The 23,349-nt window shown below is 35.9% G+C and overlaps 1 protein-coding gene across 2 annotated transcripts in view; it reads left to right on the forward strand.

Moving 5' to 3' along the window:
• The first annotated feature begins 238 nt into the window (after window positions 1-238).
• FBXO42 (F-box protein 42) overlaps window positions 239-23,349 on the forward strand; it is a 112,089-nt gene continuing 88,978 nt past the window's right edge. Inside the window, exon 1 of one of the 2 annotated variants that reach the window (XM_031962776.1) lies at window positions 239-520. The gene's annotated coding sequence lies outside the window, so the exon portion shown is untranslated. The remainder of the gene's footprint in view (window positions 521-23,349) is intronic. The other variant, XM_031962777.1, reaches the window with a different exon arrangement.

Here is a 23,349-nt window from a genome sequence, read left to right on the forward strand (position 1 = left end):
CATCTTCCCCGCCTCCTCCCGACTTCATCCTCCCTCCCTTTTCCCTGCTTCGCAGGGTTCCTCCCTCGGAGTCCCGCCTCCCCCCGCGAGGCGGGCTCGCCTGGGCCTCGTGCCTCCTTACGTCCGTGCGTGCGTGCGCGCGCCGAGCCGTGCCCGTCCGGCCTTCCCCGGGCGGCTCTTGACGCATGCGCGATCTCGCTGTCTTCCCCGGGCCGGAGCGGCGGCGGTGGTGGTGGAGGCGGCGGCGGAGGCGGCGGCAGCGGCAGTAGTAGAAGCTGCAGTAGCGGCGGCGGTAGCGCGGCGGCGTTGAGCGGAGGAAGATGGCGGCTCCAGGGAGTTCGGGGACTCGGCGGCCGTGAGGAGGCGGCAGCGGGAGAGGCCCGGCCGAAGGCCCGGCGTAGCGCGGCGTCCTCCTCCCCTTCTGCCCTCCCCCGGTCCGTAAGTCCGTCCGTCCGTCTGTCCGTCGTCCGCGCGGCAGAGGCCGCGGAGCGAAGGCGAGAGCGGGTGGTGGCCAGGCCAGGTGAGGCCGCTGCCCGCGCTTGGGACTCACCGGCTCCCTGGGGCCTGGCTGGCGAGGGCAGAAGGAGCCTCGGACCAGCAGACCCTCCCCCCACTCCTCCACCTCTCCGTGGGGGAGACCCTGCCCGGTCTCAGGGTGCTAGACCCTTGGGCCTGTCCACCTCCGGACCCTTCCAGCCTCCCCTGCTGGGGTGCGGCCCGCCTCTTGGGCTTTCCCTCTTGGGGTGGGAGCCCCTTGCTCCACCTCCCCAGTTTCCCCCGGAGGATACAGACCCCCTTACCAGTCTTCTTTAGGAAGTACATACCCCCTTTCCAGCGACCCCCGGAGGATGCAGACCTCCCCACCTTTCCCTGGGAAGTGCAGACCCTCTCTTCAGCGATCCCGGGACGGTGCAAACCCCTTATCCAGCCTCTTCTCGGAGGGTGCAGACCTCCTCCCCATTCTCTGACCTCGGAAGCTTCCTCCGGAAGGTGTAACTCCTCCATCCCCCCTTTCCCCTTTCGAGGGGGCGATATCCCCCTTCCCTCCCCAGTCCCCCTTTTGAGGCTGCAGCCCTCCTCTTCCCAGTCTTTTCTGAGGGTGCAATCCCCCTTTCTTATCCTCCCTAGTCTTCTCTCTGAGGGTCCAAGCCCGCCTCTGCCGTCTCCAAACGCAGGGTCTTCACCTCCCCCCCAGTTCCAACCTTCCCTCTAAAGGCGCTAGCCCTCTGGCATTCTTTCCCCAGCGGCCCTCCCCTCCGAAGGTGCCGAGGCTTTCAAAGGCCAGCCCCTCCCTGACCTCTTTGAAGATGTGTCGGCTCTTGCTGTTCTTGTAGCCCTCCTCTGGCGTCTCCCTCCAAAGGTGTAAGTGCCCCTAGCATGAGGAATGACTCTTGTATCGGGATCATTCCACTCCTCCCCCATCTCTGGACAAAATGATAAAGGAAAGGGAGAAGTGAACCCACACACTCACGAAATAGCCAGCTAGCACTGGGACCAGCATCACCTCCGTGCCCGAGAAAAATAAAGACATCCTCTGATTTTAATGCACCTAATCACCTTTCCCTTCTTTCCTTCATTGGCCCTGGGATGAAAGGCTGGCACTCCAAGCTAGTAGTGCGAAGAAAGAGTTCCAAAGATTTTGAAAGCCTCTTGAAAGGCTTTTGACCTCCGAGGTTCCTCTCGACTCCAAACCCTGATCCCATGAACCTTTTTAAGATAACCCCTTCTGGGTGGTTTTTTTTTTTTTTTTTTTTTGGAAAGAGATGGGAGCTGAAACTCTCGTTAAAGAAAGGCCGACGACTTGGGGTGGTGAAAGCTTGTTTCTGTGAGGTAGTGCTGAAAAGGGTGGGAACTAATTAGGGACATGAATTAACAGTTGAAAGGTCCTGCTTATCTTGTCTTTAGGAATGTTGAGATTTTCAGTTTTAACCGAAGTTCACTTTTGTGAGTGTCCTTTGATGCTGTTTGAGGATTAACCCTTTTCTTTGTCTACCTCTTTTGATTACTAAATGTTAGGGAAATATCCATTTCCCCTCTTTTAATTGGAATGCTGTTTGGATTTAACTTTTTTCTTGTAGAATACTGGCTGCTCCACATGGAGATAAACTTTCTGTGTTAGAATCTTTTCCACTTATTTGTAGCAGTATTTTATTATGTTTAATATTGCCTTCAAATTCAGTGCTAACGGGATCTACTTATGTTTCTATAGCTGTATAGTATAATTGATTCTGAAGTCTTACCCATCATCTTATTTAGAAATGGTGTTTTAGGCTGGAATTATGGTGTGGCAAAAATGTTGATATCCATGTGTATTGAGCCCACTCTAAATTACTTAAAGTTAGTTTGGAGTTTTCCACGAATGAAAAAATTGTGTCCAAAGGACTAAAATATTTAATACATATATATATGTATAATTTAGAATTAATATTTTAAAATCTGACAATGCAGATTTTTATGTTTAGCAGTGGTGACCTTTCTGTCAAATTCTTAACTTTTGAGTGGAGTCGTTTGTACAGACGGATTCACCTTCTGGGTCTTGTTTTATGTTGTATCATTTTATACCCTGTAACTTTTGTTTTCTGTTTTAGATTTATCATGAGACAATTATATAATTTACTTTATTTATGTTTTGGTATGTTGCTTGCTTCAGCATATTTTTGATTGTCAAAATGACAGTTGTTTGGGTTGAATGCCAGTTAACATCAGGATGTTTGCAATTTGATTATTTCTTTTCTTCTTTCAAAAACTGAAGTCTTTCCCATAGAGAGCTATATGTTCTTAGGGGTTTATTGTTACTTGTTAATTGTTGCTAAGAGAATACCTGAATGCAGCAAAACACACCAATGTGGTTGTTTAACATTATGCTGACTTGCTGAAAATATTGCATTGCTGTGCTGAAATATCAGGTTCATGTCACCTATAGCTTCATTCTTTCTCTCACGTTCTGGCTTTTGGGAGAAAATATTTTCTTTTCTGGATCTTTTCCAGACTTTACGGACCAAGTCAGAAAGGGAAAATAAGCAGGAAAATTCTTTATAAGGAAATCATATTCATATTTTACTTCTAAAAGAGTAAAAATCTTCATTAATATAGAACAAAAGGCAGAGTGCCTCACTGAGTTCTGACTGTGATCCATAACTGTGTAAAAGCTAGGAGAATATCAGCAAAGCTTGTGGATATTAGGAACTTTTTGAGCAGTATGATAGAGAGTGTGGTTAGATGGCACAGTGGATAGAACATTGCACCTGGAGCCAGGGAGAGTTTTGGTCTAGCCTCAGACTTTTAATTGTGTCCCTGGGCAAACTTTTTCATCTTGCTTGCCTCAGTTTCCTCATCCACAGCTAGAGAAGGAAGTGGCAAACCGTGACAAGAAAGTCACAAATGTGGACATGAAGAGTTGTATGTGACTGAAATGAGTGAATAACAACAGGAGACAGGTGTGATCTTGGTAGCTGGAAGACTAGGGTTCAAGTTCTGGTTTTAATACATTCTAATTATATGACCAAAGGCCAGGCTCCTAAACTAGAAACATCCTAGGCAACTTTCTGATACCTGTTATAGATGGGTAGTTTATTTACATCTTTTCATTCATTCAGTCACTATTAAATATTTCCTTTGTGCCAAGCACTGTACTAAGCTCTTGGGTTATAAAAAGAGGCAAAAGACTCTGCCCTACTCTCAGTGAACTTACAGTCTCAATATGTAAATAAATATATGCAATTCAAGTTCTATACAGGATAAATAAGAAATAATTAAGAGACTGAAAGCATTGGAATTGCATGAATTTGGGGGAAAGTTTCCTGTAGATGGGATTTTATTTGGATACTAAAGGGAGCCAGCTAGTCAATAATCACAGCAAAAATGGGAGAACATTCCAGATATTCTCTGAGGAAATGTCTAGAGCAGAGAGATGAAGTGTCTTATTCTTGGAATGCCCAAGATCTAGGTCTCTCTTCTCCCCTTTTCTCCTCCCCTCCCCCCTTTTCTCCTCCCCTCCTCCCACTGATAGTAGGAATGAGCCACATAGAGCGGATACCAAAAAATGTGAGATTCCAAAGATAATACATTCAGAACTAGAAAAGACCTTGGAGACCATCCAATCAGTCCTTCATTTTATGGACAAGAAAATTTATGTTCTGTCAGGTTAAGTGATTTGACCCAGGTCATAACAGGCTTAAGGGAGAGTAAAACTCAGATGCTTCCAATGCTCTTACTAGACCATGCTATATAGATTTGTATAATTTTGTGTCTACTTTAAGTTGGTCATGAAAGTGCTGTATAAGTGTGTGTTAGATTGTAATGTTGCCCTAAATTCACATTGTGGGGAGAGGGGGTCAGTTTACAGCCAGCAAACAGGTACTCAAGTTTATTATGCTTTTCAGAGTGAGGTAACTTGGTTGAAAAATAGAAGTTTTTTTTTTTATTATACTTTTTGTATTTGTAAGATTTCTTTTTTGTTTTATTCATTCACTGTTGTGACCCTTCTTAAGACTTTTGCAGTCTCAACTGCTCCTTAGAGTGAGTCTTACCAAGCTCCCAAACACAAGCATTGTCATTGCCACTGTTAACATAACTTGGATTACTTTGTACTGAGATGATCCAATAGAAGAAGCTATTTAGCCATGTTTATTAAAGAGTGGGGTGTAATTCTTCTTTTAATTAGAAATATTAAGTATCTGTTTTTATCTCTTTTCTGTGTATAATAGAGAGTAGAAATCTACTCCTGTAAGATATTCTTTTGTGTCAAGAAAGAACTTTTAAATTAATGAAGAATGGTGTAGTAACTTCAGCTTAAGTAGCTACTATAGGAGTTAATTGAATTTACCTTAGCATTTTGTGATATCAATAGCAAAACAATTATTTATTTACAATGATGCTTTAGGTATTTCAGGATTAAGAATATTATGTTCATTGAGCACTCAGAATTTCTAGCCCTGTGCCAAAATTTTTGAGGTTCCAAACATATTAGCTCCAGAGCTAGAAGAGCCATAGAGATCATCCAATCTAATCCTTCCTCTCACTGTGAATGGTTTTTTTTAGGGTTTGATGAGGTACTGTTTTTTGACAGAGAAAGGAAAATTTTCATTTTTAAAAATGATGTAACAATTTACTATATTAAGAGGGAAGTAAGTTGCAGATGATTAAGTCATACTTTAAATTTTTCAGTATTAGCTCATATTTCATCCTATTTTAAAAATAGTCTCTTATGAAATTCCTCCATGTCTTGTAAAATTTATAAGTTATTGGTGTCCTTGTAGCCTTGATTTTTCATTTTTCTGACTTGTATACTTAATGGAAAGTTGTTGAATTTGAATTAAATTTTTCCCTGACTTAAAATTTGTCCTAGAGTTACAATAAGAAAAAAATTTTTTTCTCCTATATTCTTTTTGTTTTTGCAGTTGTGCTACTCTATTTTGCACTGGTAGTGGGTAGTTATCTTTATCATTCAGTTTAAGAAGCTTTAGAGGTTTTTCTTTATTTGTTTTTAAATGAGAGACTTTAATTATTACTTCTGCAAAGCACGAATCATTTTGTAAGGCTGCATAATTCATCTTTATCTAGTCAAATATAGAATTGAGTATCAATAAAAACATAAAATTTCTTAGATTCATATAACAATATATTGTTAGGGTATTTAGTATTTTGTGTGTTTTCATTTCAAAATCTTAAATATCAAAATACCTTTGATTTTAAAATATCCTATAAAAATATCTCATGTAATATGGCATTACAGGCTAGACATTTGCATTTTCTTCTGGATCTTAGTTACTATTTTTACAGCTTTAATCACCTTTTGAATGTTTAATTTTTTTTCATGTTATATGTAAAGCAATTTTTCCATTAAAATAAATATCTGGAATATTGCCTGGTGAAGGGCTAATAATGAAATGTCGTTAACAATAACATTTGTTTAATTTTGATTTAAAAAAATAATCTAGGGTTTTTTTGCAAGAAAATAATCATTTTTTTTGGAAAAATCATCATTTTAAAAGATTTTGTCAGTAAGAGTTCTGTTTCTTTTCAAGAAACACATTGTCATTATAGAGTTTTCTGCAGGATTGCATCCTTGGTTTTCTCTTGAAGATAATAGTATCTTTCTGTATAGATCTTTTCTGTATCTGTACTTTAAAAAGTGTTTGACTTATAATAATGTCTTCTGATTTTTTGCTCCTCATTTGAATTTTGCTTTACCAACTCTTTTCTGTTGACCCACTCCTAACTCCAGTCCTGTATACTCTTTTGCTACAGATAGTCATCAACTTAAAAGCTATCCTATTCCCAGAATCTTAGTCAGAAGTGACTTTAGAGGTTTTCCTTTATAAAAATCTCTTCTTCAACATCTGTGACAATATTACCCATCCTCTCTTGGAAGAGCTGTAGGAACGGGTAAACTATTTCTTTTTTCTGTTAAATTTATTTAATTTTAGTACACATTACTTTATGAGTCATGTTGGGAGAGGAAAATCAGAGTGAAGGGGAAAAACCATGGGGGAGAGAAAAAAAAAACAGAAAAAAGGTGAATATAGTATGTGTTGATTTACATTTAGTCTCCTTAGTTCTTTTTCTGGATGTAAATGGCATTTTCTGTCCAAAGTCTATTGGAATTGCATTGGATCATTGAACCACTGAGAAGAATCAAGTCTTTCATAGGTGATCATCGCACATTCTTGCTGTTATTGTGTAGGATGTATTCCTGGTTCTGCATGTTTTGTTCAGCATCAGTTCAGGCTTTTCTAAAACCAGCTTGTTCATCATTTTTTATAGAACAATAATATTCCATTATCTTCATATTCTACAACTTGTTCAGCCATTCTCCAGTTGATGGGCATCTACTCATTTTCCACTTCTTTGCCAGCAGAAAAAGGGCTGCTATAAACATTTTTGCATATGTGGGACTTTTTCTCTCCATTAAGATTTTCAGTGCCAACAATGGCACTGCTGGGTCAAAGAATGTGCACAATTTTATAGCCCTTTGGGCATAATTCCAAATTACTCTCCAGAACAGTTGGTTTATTTCATACCTCCACCAACAATGCATTAGTGTTGGGGAAACTATTTCTTCTGAGTTAGTCCGTTCAACTTTTAGGTAGCCCTAGTTATTAAAAACTTTATTTTAAACTGGAGTTCCATCTTTTCTGTGAACTCCTTCATTGTTCTTTGGGCGAAGCAGAAGAAATCTAATCTCTTTTTATGGCATAACCCTTCATATACTTGAGACTTTTGTGAGTCTTCTCTAGGCTTATCTTCATAGATCTTTCCCATTGGTCTCTTTACCATCCTAGTTGCTGTTCTCCAGATTTATTCTTTTCATTGTCATTGCTTTCTTTCTTGGTTTATCCAGAATGACATGCAAGTGTACTTTTGTTAGTTCACAATTCAGGAGAACTGGTGAGTACTTCCCTTTCTGGACATTGTACATGGCTATGCAACCTCATGTCTCATGAGGTTGTTGGTGATTGCTGTGTTGTTTAGATTATCAAAATCTTTTTTGAATTTTTATTTTGACATTCAATGCTTTAGCTTTTCCTCCTACCATTAGCCTTCTGAAAATTTTATTAACATTCTATCTATTTTAATACAGGTCATTCATTGATAAACCTTACTGAAAGCACAGAGTCAAATTTCCTTGCAAGTTAACATTGATTCATTAAACTATTTTTAGGATCTGATTATTCAACCATTTCCTAATTCATGTAATTCTAATGTAACTAGTCCAGATTTCCATCTAAAATATTTAGTTAAAATCCAAGTTATAACTATGTCTGTTACATTCCTCTGATTGACCAGTCTAGTAACTGGTTGAAAAGAAAAATCAAGGTAGTTTAGAAGTTAGCATATCAATTAGTTCTTTGGAATCCTTGAATTTTTTGGCGAGAAAATTTAATGTTTTAGTGATGATTTGGTCAGGCAGTGTCTAATTAATACATGAACTAGTTTGGAAATATACCATATTTTCTGGGAAATGTGGTTAGGAAAGAAATAATAGTATATTCCACATATAGTTGTAGGTGTCTTTGGTCCCTTTGCCTAGAGTAGCCCAAATTTATCTCCTTTTAACCAATTGCTTTTTTCAAAACCTTGCAGCTAGTTTTGCCCAAGTAGACCAAAGTAGAATCCATTCACCAACAAATTTTTTTTCTATGTTTACCTTCTTTGTGCTAGGCACTACGCTGGGTAGTGGATGTACAAATACAAAGAATGAAATTGTCCATATTCTGAAGGAACTTACATTCTAACAAGTCTGTTTCTTTTTCCACACAAATTTCTACAAATGCTTGAATATAGCCAACACATCAACTCCTTTGTCCCCTTTCCTCACTCATTCTCTCCTTCCAGCTAAACATTCTTATTTTCTTCAATCTCATCTTTGTAGCAAGAAGTCAAGGCCTTTTACTATTCTAATTGTCTTCTGGTTCTCTTCTGGGCACTTACCAGTTTATTATCACAATAGTGCCCCAGATTGAACACAGTACTACCCGTATCATGGATCACAATACTACAGATATGTTAGATCTTAATTTCTGATGGCTTCAGTTTCCTTATCTGAAAAATATAGTTCTTAGTATAGCACTATAGTAGACTATAGAATTATTGACAGGATCAAATGAAATAATGTATATAAAATACTTTGCAGATCTACTAAGTGATATATTCATGTTAATTATCACCTTCTCCAAAATTGTTTGACTAATTTATAGTGTCACCAGCAGTGCATCAATTGGTATACCTAATTTTTCTTCCAGCATCTGTTATTTTCCTTTTCTGTTGGGTTAGTCGATCGGATGAGTATGAGGTGGTGCTTCAGAATTATTTTCATTTGTTTTCTCTACTTATTAGTGATTTAGAATATTTTTATATGACTGTTGATAACTTTGATTTCTTCTGAAATGAAAACTGTTCACATATACTATATTATATATGTATATATATGTATGTGTACACATACACACATATATACAGGATAAATTGGAGATAATCATCAGCAGAAGACACTAACTAGTATTAAGGAGGCTGAGGAAAGACTTCTTATAGGAAATGGAATTCTAGTTGAGATTTGAAGGAAGTCAGAAAAACCAGAAAGTAGATATGGGGAGGGAGAATATTTTATGAATGGGAAATAGAGAATATGTCTGGACATGATTATCTTGGTTGGGGAATAACAAGGAGGTCTTTGTCACTGGATTGCAAATTATGAGAGACTGAGAATGTAAATATGTAAGAAGACTGGAAAGGTAGGAAGGAGCCAGGTTGTGAAGGGTTTTGTACCAAACAGGATTTTCAGTTTGATTCTGGAGATGAGATAGGAAGCCAGTAGTCAGACCTGTGTTTTATAAAGATCAGCTCAGTAAGAATTGTGTAGAGAGTTTGAATGAGGAGAGATTTGGGGAAAAGAGACCAAATGGCAGATTATTGCTGCTAGTGAAGTCCTGGCAGGAAGTGACAACGGCTTGCAACAGGATGGGAGCAGGATCAGAGGAATGTATTCAGAGGATTTCAGAGAATCAGAGAATGTATTCAAGAGAGGTTGTTGAGGTAGAAATCTACAGGCTTTGGCCACAGATTGGATATAAGGGGTCAGAGAGAAGGAGGAGGTGAGGATGATATCTAGGTTGTAAGCTTGGATAACTGGGAAGATGGTGTGCCCTTTACAATAATTGAATTTTGAACATGTTGAATTTAAGATGTCTATGGGACATACAATTGGAGATTTTAGTAATTGGAGATTTAAGAGGATATGAAAGAAGTTAGAACTATAAGTATATCTGAGAATTATTAACCAGGAGATAATAATTGAATCTATGGGTGCTGTTAAGATCTCCAAGTGAAATAGTATAGAAGAAGAAGAGGGCCAGGACAGAGATTGTGACTTGAACAAAGACCCAGCAAAGGAGGCTGAGGATTGGTCAGTCTGTGCAAAGGTACCAAGATAGGAGATGGGATGCCATGTATGGGAAATTGCAAGTGGACCAGTTGGAAGAGAGAATGTGGAGGAATAATTATAAAGTGAGCCTGGTAAACCGGATTGGGGCCAGATTATGAAGGGTTTAAAGTGCCAAGCTGAGGGGCCTGTATTCTCTCCTAATGATAACAGCCACTGAAGTTCTAAGGAAAGGAGCCTTTCAGGTCTGGGCTTAGGAAGATTCTTTAGTTAACTGGGTGTGGGGGTGGATCAGAAAGGGAGAGACAAGAGGGGGAGCATTTAGAGAGCTATTGAAATGGTTCAAATGCAAGATGGATGCTGTCTTCTCCCTGTGTATTCATGATCCTGCAATTGTTCACACAGCATCTCCTACTCCCATGCTTTTGTGTTGCCTACTAGCCCTTGCGCAGCTCCTCACATCCACATCTTGGAATCGCTGGTTTTCTGGTCAATTTCAGCACTATGATCCATGAAATATTTCCCTTTTATTTCCACACTTCTTTCTTGCCTTCAGTGTTACATTGTGTCTTCTTTTGTAGTTTTGTTTTGTATTTGTATGTTTTTGTATACAAAAGTGTGTATCTTTTCTCCTCTGTGAGAATGTAGTAAAAATGTGGTGGGCAAAGACTGTCATTGACATTTTATTTTTGTTTTCCCAGTGCTTCACACTTAATAAATGGTTACTGATTGATTGGCTGGCTGGATGTCCCTGCTCTGTCTTCTAGTCTCTAGGCCAAATGCCCTGATTGTTACATGACTTGATTTTGCAGCCCTTTGCTCTCCTGGTTTGCTCTCCAGCCTTGCCTAGATGATTTGCACATTAGGCATTATTTTTTTTTTCCTAAAATGTAGTGCTCAGTTTCTTTATCTGTAATAGTTACCTTACCTCATAATTGTTGTGAAGAAAGTGTTGTATAAGCTAAATAGCCTAATGTAAATGTGAGTACTTTTACACCAGTGGTATACAACTCAAATAGAAACAGATCCCTGCTATCCACATAATGACTTCGAAAATTACAAATTAACATTGTCTATGTTGTATTGTATTTTTATTTATTTTGGTAAACATATCCCAGTTAAATTTTAATCTGGTTCAGGCCATTAGCTCCTTGAATTTGATTTAGAAGAGGTATGTGATACAGTTGAGTACTCACCCTGGAGTCCAAAAGACTAAGAAATGTATTAAATTAGATCTCAGACACTTGCTGTGTGACTCCAGGTGTATCACTTAACCTCTGTTTGCTCAATGTAAAATGAGGATAACAGTTAGCACCTTCTAGAATTGTTATGATGATTGAATATTTGTAAGGTGCTTTACAAACTTCAACATGCTATATATATATATATATATATATATATATATATATATATATATGTCATGATTTGAGCTGTAGTAATTTAAGTTGTGGCACATATACAGTGAGAGGAGGGATTTTTCTGCACAGCTATGACAAAGCTGGGACTATGTCTCTTGATGAGAACCCGAAGCAAAATTGGCATATGAATGGAAAGAGACATGCTTTGAAGAAATTAGTGACTTGGCCTGACTGATTTGGACATAAGGGTATGCAAGAGGTATTTAAGATGTCATGGATCAAACTTTGTTTTAGTATTACTTTACCTTAACTTTTTTTTTTTTTTACTCTCTACTCTTGTTGTATAAAGATCTCCAGAGATCTTGCTCTGGGGGATTTAACCCATATCATTCTGAAACTGTGGCCTAGGCCTTATAGTATCCTGATTCATGGATTCATATCAGTGTAAACTCACATTGTATTTGAATAGGGTGGATGGCAAGAAAATGATGGCCAGGATAGGATGTGAAGCATGTCTAGAACTGGCTAGATACAGAGAGTCATTCATCAATCTAAGGAAACACAGAGTTCTGGGATAGGAATTCTAAAGCTACAAGGTTAAGTTCCTCCCTGAGTATGGTTTCTGTAGGTCTCATGGTTTTGTGGTCTGGAGTTTGCAAAGAAGATGGTCATGGTAGAATATGAGGGGTGGCTGAAGCTAGCTAGATATAAGGTTCAGTGATAGATATTAGCTTGATATTTATCTTTTCAGATAACTACTATGTGAGTTAGTGTCTAGAATGAGCACTATTTCATTTACAGGTAGAGAAACTTAATAACAAAAATTCCTGGGGGATGGATTTTTTGTCCTTGACTCCTGAAGGACGTATGTTAGTCACAAGGAAGTTGGGATGTGTGTCATCTTTATAACAATGAAATTCATAGATTTAAACTTTTAAAGTGATTGTTACTAATTGATAATTCTGTATAAATCAGAAATACCGTCTTTGTTTAGGAATGTGAACTTTTAAGAGCAAGGGCTAAATATATTTTCTTTCTATGATGGCTAAGTAAGCCTTTGGAATTTTAAAAAATTCAGATAGTGATTACAATTAAACCCAGAGTTCTGAATTCTCCTTCCTCTGCAGGACATCCATTTATTCAGAACAGCCCTATAAAAAATAACATGCCTATAGTGTCTGATCCATACAAATTTTGATTCTTTAGTGCTCTGTCCAAAGACTGTTAGTTTCACCGCATGTTTCATTAGCAATATTGCTGATGCCTAGAGGATTCCTTTCTTTTTTTAATTAGACCATAAAAAATTCTTTTCCTAAAGCTTTTTGTGTCTATTAAGAATAGAGAAAGTGGGAATAAAAAGGATGGATAGAGTGGGATTTTTAGCAGTTACTAAGCAAATTCCTTGCCACACTTAGGCTTTGACCTGGAATTTGCAACATCTGTCTTAGAAGGACACTCTGCAAATTATTTTGATTGTGCAGCCATATTGGTAATAAAATTTTCAAGTATGCAGTTGCCATATATTTATAAATTATATGTACTATTTTACTTAATGTGTATATCACACAGAATAGAAATTAAGAAAGGATGAGAATAAAAATGACAAACAATATTTTAAAATTTTATTTATAAATAATGAATAAATCCTATTTGTTGAGTAATGCAATTGAATATACATCACTATTTTTTAAAAAAATAACTTTATTGACAGAACCCATGCCAGGGTAATTTTTTACAACATTATCCCTTGCACTAACTTTTGTTCTGATTTTTCCCCTCCCTTCCTCCACCCCCTCCCCCAGATGGCAAGCAGTCCTATATATGTTAAATAGGTTACAGTAGATCTTGGATACAATATATGTGTAGAGAACCGGACAGTTCTCTTGTTGCTCAGGGAGAATTGGATTTAGAAGGTATAAATAACCCGGGAAGAAGAACAAAAATGCAAGCAGTTTACATTCATTTCCTAGTGTTTTTTCTTTGGGTGTAGCTGCTTCTATACATTACTATTTTAAAAAAAAATGCCTGTGCCTGGCTTGGAGGAATAAATTTTTAGTAACTTAATTAATTTGATCAAGCAGGAAAATAATTTTTTGAGTATTTTTAAGTTGAAAGATATACAATATAACAATCACAAAATGGTAATAACTTTTTACAAGTAATATTTCTAGTTATTCCTCATATATAATGCAAAAACAGGCAAAAAGGTGAATTATTTGTGATTTCAACTAGTAGAAAACTTTTAATATAAATCTATTCTTGTTTTCTTTGTGTAGTTCTGCTTAACATCTGTGATAGCTGAAATTGAAATAACTTAGGTAACAAAAGTTTGAGCTTGTTACCATATCATTTTATTAAGCAGTATATTGCTAATCACGTAACAAATTGGAGTCAAGCCTCCTCAGCTTGGTACTGGTCCCCAAATACAGAGAGAGACAGATTTTTATGCATTAAAAAAAATTAACAGGGATTATATATATATATATATATATATATATATATATATATGCACACGTACATACATACATACATACACACACACATATACACCAGGATAAAAGAAGATTAATCAGATTTCTACTTGGAGAAAAGATTAGGGACTTTCCAAGTTGTGATGGGTAATGAAGAGATGCCATTTCTTCTATCAGAAACCCTGCTGAGTGTTTGTATTATTCAGCCAGTGGAATAAGGAAACAGTAATTGACCAGTATGGGCATAGTTTTCAGTTGCTTGAGGTGTATAATTGTAAGAAAACTCTTATCAGTCTTTGGATCTGACTGGGTTTCTGGTCAGCAAAACCTACATTCCCTAGCAAAGAGTCTCTAAGTAATAGTTTCCTAGCCATGAAGGGCTGGGTTCAAACAATGCGATAACATTTTTTTATGATTTCCATTATTGAATAAAAAATTCTTACAAGACAGAAATTGAATTATACCTATAATTGAATAAGAAAGGGTGCTGCACTAGTACCAGAAATGAGTCATAAGATGGAATCAGTATGGCTCACTCAATCCCCACAATTCCTACACATTATGCTTTAATGTCCTATTGATATTTGGATTTTAATTATTTTTATATGAGAAAGAGCAATATGATTGATTTATCTGGACCATAGAGTTTGAGAAAGGGAATAGTGTTTAATGAGCTTGAAATGAAGATTAGGATTGGATTATGAAGTGCTAAAGGAAGGAATTTGGTCCTAGAGGTAGTGAAGGAACCACTAGGGTAACATGGTCAGCCTTGGGCTTGTGGGAAATTCCCCTGGGCAGGATGTATTGGAGAAGAGGGAGCCTTAAGGTGGTAAGATACCTTAGGGGATTGGCTGTAATCCTGTCCCAAGAGATTAGGATAGTGACTGAGTGGAGATAAAGGGGTGTAAGGAGAGATGTTGAGATTGGCAACACATGTTAGTGAAGTGAGCTGTCTGGCATAATCCTCAGGGTATGAAACTGAGTAACTGGAATAATGATGATGTACTCAACAGAAATTGGGAAGTTCAGGAGATGGGTGGATTTTTTTTTTATTGTTTTTTTTTTTTTTTTTTTTTGGACAGGAAGATAATGTAATGAGATCTGTAATGTAGGTCACCACACATCCATTTTTGTACTTGTATATTCAGTAATTCAACAAACATTTATTAAGTGCATACTATGTGTCAGACATCATGCTAAGTATATAGTATTCTACCCCAAATTATTGAAGAAATATTAACTATTTGTCAATATTTCTAAGCATAGAGCCCAAGGAATATCTGCCAACAAGTGATCTGGGGAGTGGAGTGGGCAACAAGGGTTGTGTATATTTGGTAGGTCAGAATTTTCCTGATGTCCTCTGGGCAAGCATGTAGTAGAAATGTAGTTAGAACTACCTTGGGTGGGTGGGTGGGGCCAGTGACAATAGTACTGATCCCAAAGAGCTTATATTCTAACAGGGGACATCCGAGATGTACATTTGTATGTGTATTTGTATGTATGTATGTTGTATGTACAAATATATACATTTGTATGTATATTTTTTCTTCTTGATTTGATTTTTCTTGTGTAGCAAGATAATGGTATAAATATGTATTCCCTATATTAGATTTAATGTATATTTTTACCTACTTTAACACATATTGGATTACTTGCCATCTAGGGGAGGGGGTGGAGGGACTGAGGGGAAAATTGGAACACAAGGTTTTGCAAGGATTTATGTTGAAAAATTGCATATGTTTTAAAGCTTAAAAAACTTTGATTTAAAAAAGAGTTCTCTGCCCAATCCTTGAAATTCATCTTCTCGATTCAAAAACAAAGTAATATTGGTCATATCTTCTTGTGAGTCTCTGTTTCTAAAGTTAGAAACACAGAGAAACTCCTTTAATGGTCTTTCTTCTCATTTTGTTGTTTGTTTCTATTGGAAACAAATTTAAATTTGGAGATATTTTTGAAAACATTTTATTTTGCTTTTTATCATTTGTTAAATCTTACCTTCTATTGTTTTAGAAGGCATGAAGCTCATTGGTCAGTGTTTTATTTCTTTAAAAAATTAATAGCTTTTTATTTTCAAAAAATATGCAAAGATAGTTTTCAATATTCACTCCTGCAAAGCCCTGTGTTCCAAATTTTTCTCCTTTCCTTTCCTACACCTTCTCCCCCAGTCAGCAAGCAATCCAATATATTAAATGTGCAGCTCTTCTATATCTATTTCCACATTTATCATGCTGCACAAGAAAAACCAGATCAAAAATGAAAAAAAAAAATTAGAAAAAACAAAAAGCAAGCAAACAACAAAAAAGGTGAAAAGACTATGCTGTGATTCACATTCATTCCCCACAAGTCTTCTTTCTGGGTGCAGATGGCTCTCTTCATCACAAGTCTGTTGGAATTAATTTGGTCAGTGTTTTACATAGAAAAGTACGTATATTATTTTAATACTGTTTATAATTTTTGTAGCTAATTTAGCTCTCTAAGTTGATCACCATAACTGCAAAACCAGCAGACAGGGCTCAGAAATTCCTCAGACTCAGTGATAGTACTGGTTATAGCATTATTTAAAAGATTTGACCCAAAGAATTATGAGTTTAGTGATTGGATTTTCAATGGTGTCTTCTCAGTATATGGAAGATTGTGCATATTTTGGTGTTTGTTTATTTGGGATGATTAATCAAAAGCCTGAATTAATTCTCTTATCTTAGCATGTGCAATATGTAATTTCTGTTTTGTTTTAAAAATCATTCTAGTTCACAGGGAACATCTGGAGGTGTTTCATTTTCTAGTTTTAGTTTACTGAAAGCTCTGTAGTTTTCCTAATTTCCAGAAGTCTTTAGGTATATGCTAACACCATATAATTTTTTGAGGTAGAAAGTAATAATTTATTAAACTAACCAGCAAATATTTTGTTGGGTTAGTTTTCCTTTCTTTACTCCGAAAGAAAAAAAGCCTACTCAGAAATGGAACTTTAGGCATGTTGAAATACTACATAAAGTATTGTGGATATTGTAAAAGCCAGAATATTGAGAAAAGTTGAAATGTTATTTTTATCCTTTTACTATGATTATTGGGAAAAAACAAGGGTGGAAATTCCTCTTGTGCAGCAAGAGCAGATGAAAAATTAGCATAAAGCATAGAGCAGTGTTCATTTTCAAGGTTTACTTTCACATCCTTTGATGGCTTTAAAAGAACTTCTGCTTGATGCAGGCACTTCCTCTACCACTGACATAGATTGTAGCTTGTTTATACTTTCTTATTCTGCGTATTTCTTCTATTTCATAAATCCTCTACTGAGCAGCCAGCCAATGTGCTTGAGACCTTCTATTGGTCTTTTAATACTTTGTGGATGCTAGCATGTGGCACAGTCAAGCTGTTAGCCCTTTTATTCATTGTGATTAGTCTGTCTGCTTGTGGCATAATGCAAAGACTATTGATTGGATCGTCTGGGTTTTAGTGACACTTCTGATGCTTGCTTACTACTTATGTAGGCTGGGGCCTCATTTTTCTCATCTGATGAATGTAGGGGTTCTGTTACTTAGTGTCTGAGCTCTGTTCCAGCTCTAAGTCTGTGATCCTGTATTCTTTTATAAAGTTTTGCACATGTGGGTTTCATTACTGGTAAACAGCAGTTTACTTAGATCCAGAATGCATTTTCCTTAGATTTTTGGTCTTTTGCAATTTTGATTCTTCTAAGGATGCAGTGTGCCATAATTTGTGTCTAAATAGCATCCTGGAGAAAATTTTGCCTTAGAAAGATGAAATTTGGTGACAATAGAGATGACTTAGGATCAGTAAAAGCACTAGACAGTTTCCCAATGGTGATCTAACTGATATGTTTCAAATCTGGACCCCGTTCACTGTCTAGTGCTTTTATGCACTGATGAGCACGTCATAATCTGGGAATTCTTGGTTTGGTTTTTTTCCTCTGTATTTGTTAAATTGATCTATTTTGTTTGTTACTTTCACTAAGGCCCAGTAATGTCCTAGAACTTGATGAAATCATCATGATGTCACCTGTGCAAATAGGAATATAAAAGTAATTTCTCTAACTACCGGAGTTCTTTGATCTGCTTGAACTTTATATAGGATGTTGATAACTAAATAGCCTCATTTTATGACTTACTTAATATTCACATGCAGAGGATTGTTGAACAAAGTTATCTTTATGATTAAATGCGGACTAGAAGACTTATAAATTCTCTTCTAGATTTTAATCTATAATTTTCTCTGATCGATCAAAGAATTTTATAGGATTTTAACATATGTATGGGAGTTATAGAACCATAGAGAAGTTATAGAACCATAGATATAGATATATTTATAGATATAGATTTGGAAAGGACTTTAGAGACCATCTAGTCTAGTTGTCTTATTTTACAAATAAGGAAACTGAAAAATGAGAGAACCTTTAAGTTTGTATTGAGATTTATTGAGCTGAAAGCATTTTTATAATCGTGTATCAAGCAGGTATTTTGCATACCTGTTAGTCATTTGTATCATTAAGCACTCTGCTAAGTACAAGATTCACAAGTAAAATTATGAGACAGTCCGTTCTCAAAGAGCTCACATTGTGATGGAAGAAGCAACACATATCCAAATAAGAAAACAGACAATATCTTTTGATGTCATACAGTGTTTTAGGAACAAATAGATCAGAAAATAGTGTTAATTCCTTTTCTTTTTACATGCCACTTTTAAATATCATCCTCTCCTCTTACCCAGTGCTTCTTCAAATGTAACAAAGAAGGGAAAAAAAGATCAAAGAAAACCAACTGACATACCAATTGCTTCTGCATTGTATGTAGCTTATCTCCCTATTGCACCCCCTCATCTTTTTTTTTTTAAATAATAGTTTTTTATTTTCCAGATTGAAAAACCTTGTGTTCCAAATTCTTCTCCCTTCCTTCCTGTTCTTCCCCTCCCCTAGACAGCAAGTAATGCAGTGTATGTTAAACATGTGGGGTTCTTTTATACATATTTCCACATTTTTCATACTGCTCAAGAAAAAATAGATCAAAAAGAAAAAAAAAGAGAAAGAAAAAAAAAGCAAGTAAACAACAGAAAAGGCAAAAATAACTATGTTGTGGCCCACATTCAGTTCCCACAGTCTTTTTTCTGGATACAAATGGCTCTCTCCAAAACAAATCTGTTGGAATTGGCCTGAATCACCTCATTGTTGAAAAGAGCTACATCTATCAAAAGTTCATCATCACATAATCTTGTTGCTGTGTATAATATTCTTTTGGTTCTGCTCACTTTGCTTAGCATCAGTTCATGTAAGTCTTTCCAGAACTTTCTGAAATCATTTTACTGATTGTTTCTTATAGAACAATAATATTTCATAATATTCATATACCATAACTTATTCAACCATTCAACTGATGGGCATCCACTAAATTTCTACTTCCTTGCTATTACATAAAGAGCTGCTACAAACATTTTTGCATATGTAGGTACTTTTCCCTTTTTTGTGATCTCTTTGGGATATAGACCCAGTAGAGACATTGCTGGATTAAAGGGTAACACCCCCCCCTCCCCATCTTTAATGAAAGAAATTTGATAAATTTCCTTGTGTCTTCTCCAGGACCATGATTGCTAATTATACTTGTGTTTTAAAAAATATATTTTTTTTATTGACATCTTTTGTTTTAATTCACTTAGAGTTACCTCTGTACATCTACTTTTCCCTTTCTCCAAAAAACATCTCTTAGAACAAAAAACCTTTTTGGTAAAAGAAAAAAAAATTAACAAAACCAATTAATACATTGAAAAAAATTGGTATTACTTTGCTTGTGGCATCTCCTTTATTCCAAACAACTTCTTTCCTAAAACTTTTTTATTTTCTTTAATACATAATAGAATTCCCCCCCCCCCCCAAGATACATAAGAAAATTTATTGTATTCATTTTTACCTGATTTTGAGGTTGTGTTTTCTCCCTCCTTCCCTCTTTTTCTGTTCTCTTCTGAAGAAGTTAGGCAGTTTGAGTTAATTTATACATATATTATTAGTCATATTTAAGAAAGAAGAAACATATCCAAAGGGAGAAAAAACCACAAGAAAGAAATGAAAAAAGTAAGTGAAAAAAATATACTTTGATCTGCATTCTAAGTTCACTAGTTCTTTAGATGCTTATAGAGCATTTTCCTTTGTCAGTCCTTTACTTGTGACACTTTGCATTATTGCTGAGAGTTGAATCAGTCATAGTTAATTATCCTACAGTGATATCATTGATGCTGGGTGCAATATTTTCCTGGTTTTCATTTTGCTTTGCATCAGTTCACATGCGAGTCTTTCTAGTTTTTTTTTTTTTTTTTGAAATCTCTTTATCATTTCTTAATGTGCAATACTGTTCCATTACATTCCTATAGCACAGCTTATTCAGCTGTTCCCCAATTGATGGGCTTCCCCTCAATTTCCAATATTTTGTTACCACAAAAAGGGTTTTGTAAATATTTTTGCACATAGGACCTTTTTACTTTTTTATGATCTTTAGTATACAAACCCAGTAGTGTCTACTCCAAACTTCTGAAGATGATAGGTAAAGTATCTTTTTATATTTCTTCTTTGTAGCTAAGTTGGTTTCTCATGTTATAACATTCATTTTTGACTATTTTGTGGTGGTTTTTTTCATTTACATGGTAATGATTATGTGTATTGTTTTTCTGTCTTTGCTTATCTCTTTGTACCAGGTCATTTCCATGTATCTCTGTGATCATAATATTTGTCAATTCTCAAAATATAGTAATATTCCATTATATTCATGTACCATGATTTGTATAGTTTCCCAGTTGATGGGCCAGATGTTTCTAACTGTCTAAGATGCTAGAATAACCTGTGTGATAAAGTGAATGACTTGTTTGCTGTGAGTTCTTGGCCTGCGGGTATAATTGTAGTCATGAATGTATATTTGAAGTATTTGTATTTATTATATAATTAGAGGTGACAACATTAAGAAAGGAACCAGTATGCAAGTATGATAAGTTTGTGTCAAATATCTATACACAAATTACTGATATTTAGGCAACATTGGAAAAGTAGCCAGAGGTCCTTAATGCAAGAAAGCAAATTCACTTTTAGGTAAAACTCATGGTTGGAGTTACTTTAGTTAAAGGAAACAATATAAGTAAAATGAGGGAAGTGAGATAGCATTGTACATTAAGAAGATTTACTTAGGTGAAGAAATCCCAGAACTTGGGGAGAAAGGATGACAGGGTATTTGGGTAAAAGTCAATTTGATTGGAAATAAACCATAGACACTATATTATAACAATGTAGTAGATTCCATTTGGAATATTATAGTGATAGTATAATTGTAATATACAATATACAATATGTAATATACGTAGTAAGGAATTTTCTAAATTTCTCATCTATGTGTAGATGATGGATTCTGTTCTATAAACAGAACACATTTCCACAAGAAGAATATAGTAGAGATGTAGGATTTCAATTATCCAGACATTTGCTGGAGTTCTTTTTCTAACTTTGACTTGCCTGAGTGAACATTTCATCCTTCATAAGACATAAGTGAAGTCTTGTTTTGGATTTGATTCTCCTTAACAGGGATAAACTGGTCATTTAAATCAACATTAGATGGATCCTTATTGTCATACTTGCATCAGTGTGCAAAACACTGCTAGCACATTTACATCCTGCTGACTTACTTGTTCATAATAACAGATAGTGCTTAATTTTCTGAGCCTATTGAAAGCATCATGATCCTTCTCATTTATTTTTCAGACTGTTTTATTATTCTTTAATAAATAAAAAGGCTTAATGAACCAAACTTCCTGCTGTGAAATTGATAAACATTGTCAAATACAAACACATTTTCATTTATTAGTGGCTAAATCAAAAGGGTCTTACTTTAGCGATGATGGAAATAGAAGGGAAAACAAAATCTTTTCTTTTGTGTTAAGTATAACTTTGATGTTTTCATAAAGGTAGCATCAGTTGAATATTTTGTTTCAGAAAAAGGTAATCTCAGAAAACTATAATTTGAAATCTTTTAGGTTTTTAATATGTTGATTAAAATTATTTTTCATTTTTAAACAGCTTTTTACTATAGTTTTATTGGAAGAAATGGAAATTAATTGTTTCCTCTGTAAATTGTAGCACTACTTGCTATTTTCTCAGAACTACATTTCCTTCATTAAGTTCAATTCATATTTTTGTTAAGGACCTTGGGTTAGGTGCTGGGAGAACAAGAATTAGATGATGATCTATCAGTTGCTCTTGGTGCTTCATAATATTGAAGATTCTTGCAGCAGCAGTTTTCTTTAGGTATTTATTGAACTCTTGTCCTGATAAATATAATACAGTTAGACAAACTGTTTTTTTTTCTTTTTTTTTGTCATTACAACATACAAAAGTAATTTTTGGGAGCAAAGTACTTATGAAGGCTTATTCAGAACCGGAGTAAGAGTAACTGGAAAAGCAGACACATAGTTTGATTGACTCCAGGATCCCACAGAACATGTTAGAGAATATGTTTAAAATGTTTCTTTTTTTTTCCCCAGTGCCTAAGGGATATGATTTGCCTCTTCTGAATCCATATCTGACATTTTTTGTGCAAAGAGGCATCACAAGTATTCTTGTTCTTGACTGCCTTCTGCATAAAATGGTACTTAATACACGCCTGTCTAGTATATTTCTGATTTCTGCTAGGTTCTAGTTCACATCTCATTAAAGCTTGATACAAATTACAAGGAAAGAGAGAGAGCTAAAAGCGTCATTATATATTTACTGGATCCAAACTGTGGAGAAATTTTGTAACTCTTTGTATCCGTTTTGGTTGTGGTACCATAGAGAACTTAATTTTAGAATTCATTAAGTTGTAACCTAGAATAGCAGTGTTGAACACAGTGGTTTGATGGGGGAGGGGAACTTATTTTTATCTAATGATGTTCTTATTTGTGGATTGCTATAAAGCTTATATTAAAATAGATTGTTTAGAATAGACTACACAATGGCCTTTCCCTCCAAATTACCAGAAAAGTCTTGGAAGGATATTATTAGTCATAACTTTAGAGTCAATTTAAAAGGGATACTGGTTTTTTTTCCTCTTCTCGATTCCATCCTTCACCTTGGAGGTAGCATCTAATTAGATCCACTCTTTTATCATCTTTCAGTCTTTTTCGGCTTGAGGTTAGTTTTTACTTATTAGTAGAGATGAACAAAAATATTGTTTGCTGAAATTTCTGATGTTAGCTTCATATCACACAGTTGAGATTTTGACACATTTATCATTAAAATCTGATTATTCGACTCCTTGACTTCCCCTTAAATACCAGCTTGTCAAATTGGAGCTGAGGTGTTGAGTATCAGAACTTAAACCACCTTGTGGGGCATTAGAAAGAATTCTTAATCAGGACTTCAGTTTGTTTCTGTCATTTACCACTTTGTTGTGACCTTGGGCGATTCAGTCTCTATTACTGGATCTAGGTTGGGGTAGACTAGATGATCTTTTTTGTTCCAAACTTGGACCTATGAATTGACTTTCTGAAGCATAACATAATTTTTGAAAAAATTTGTTTCTTATTAATGAGTTGATGTGGAAGGTCATTTTCAGTCTGTCAGGTTAATATGTATTAAAAAATCACTTCATCAAAGTTTCAGCAAGGCACTGTGCCAGGGGCTGTG

The sequence above is a fragment of the Sarcophilus harrisii genome, chromosome 3 (genome assembly GCF_902635505.1).
Source record: "Sarcophilus harrisii chromosome 3, mSarHar1.11, whole genome shotgun sequence".
Taxonomy (NCBI): domain Eukaryota; kingdom Metazoa; phylum Chordata; class Mammalia; order Dasyuromorphia; family Dasyuridae; genus Sarcophilus; species Sarcophilus harrisii.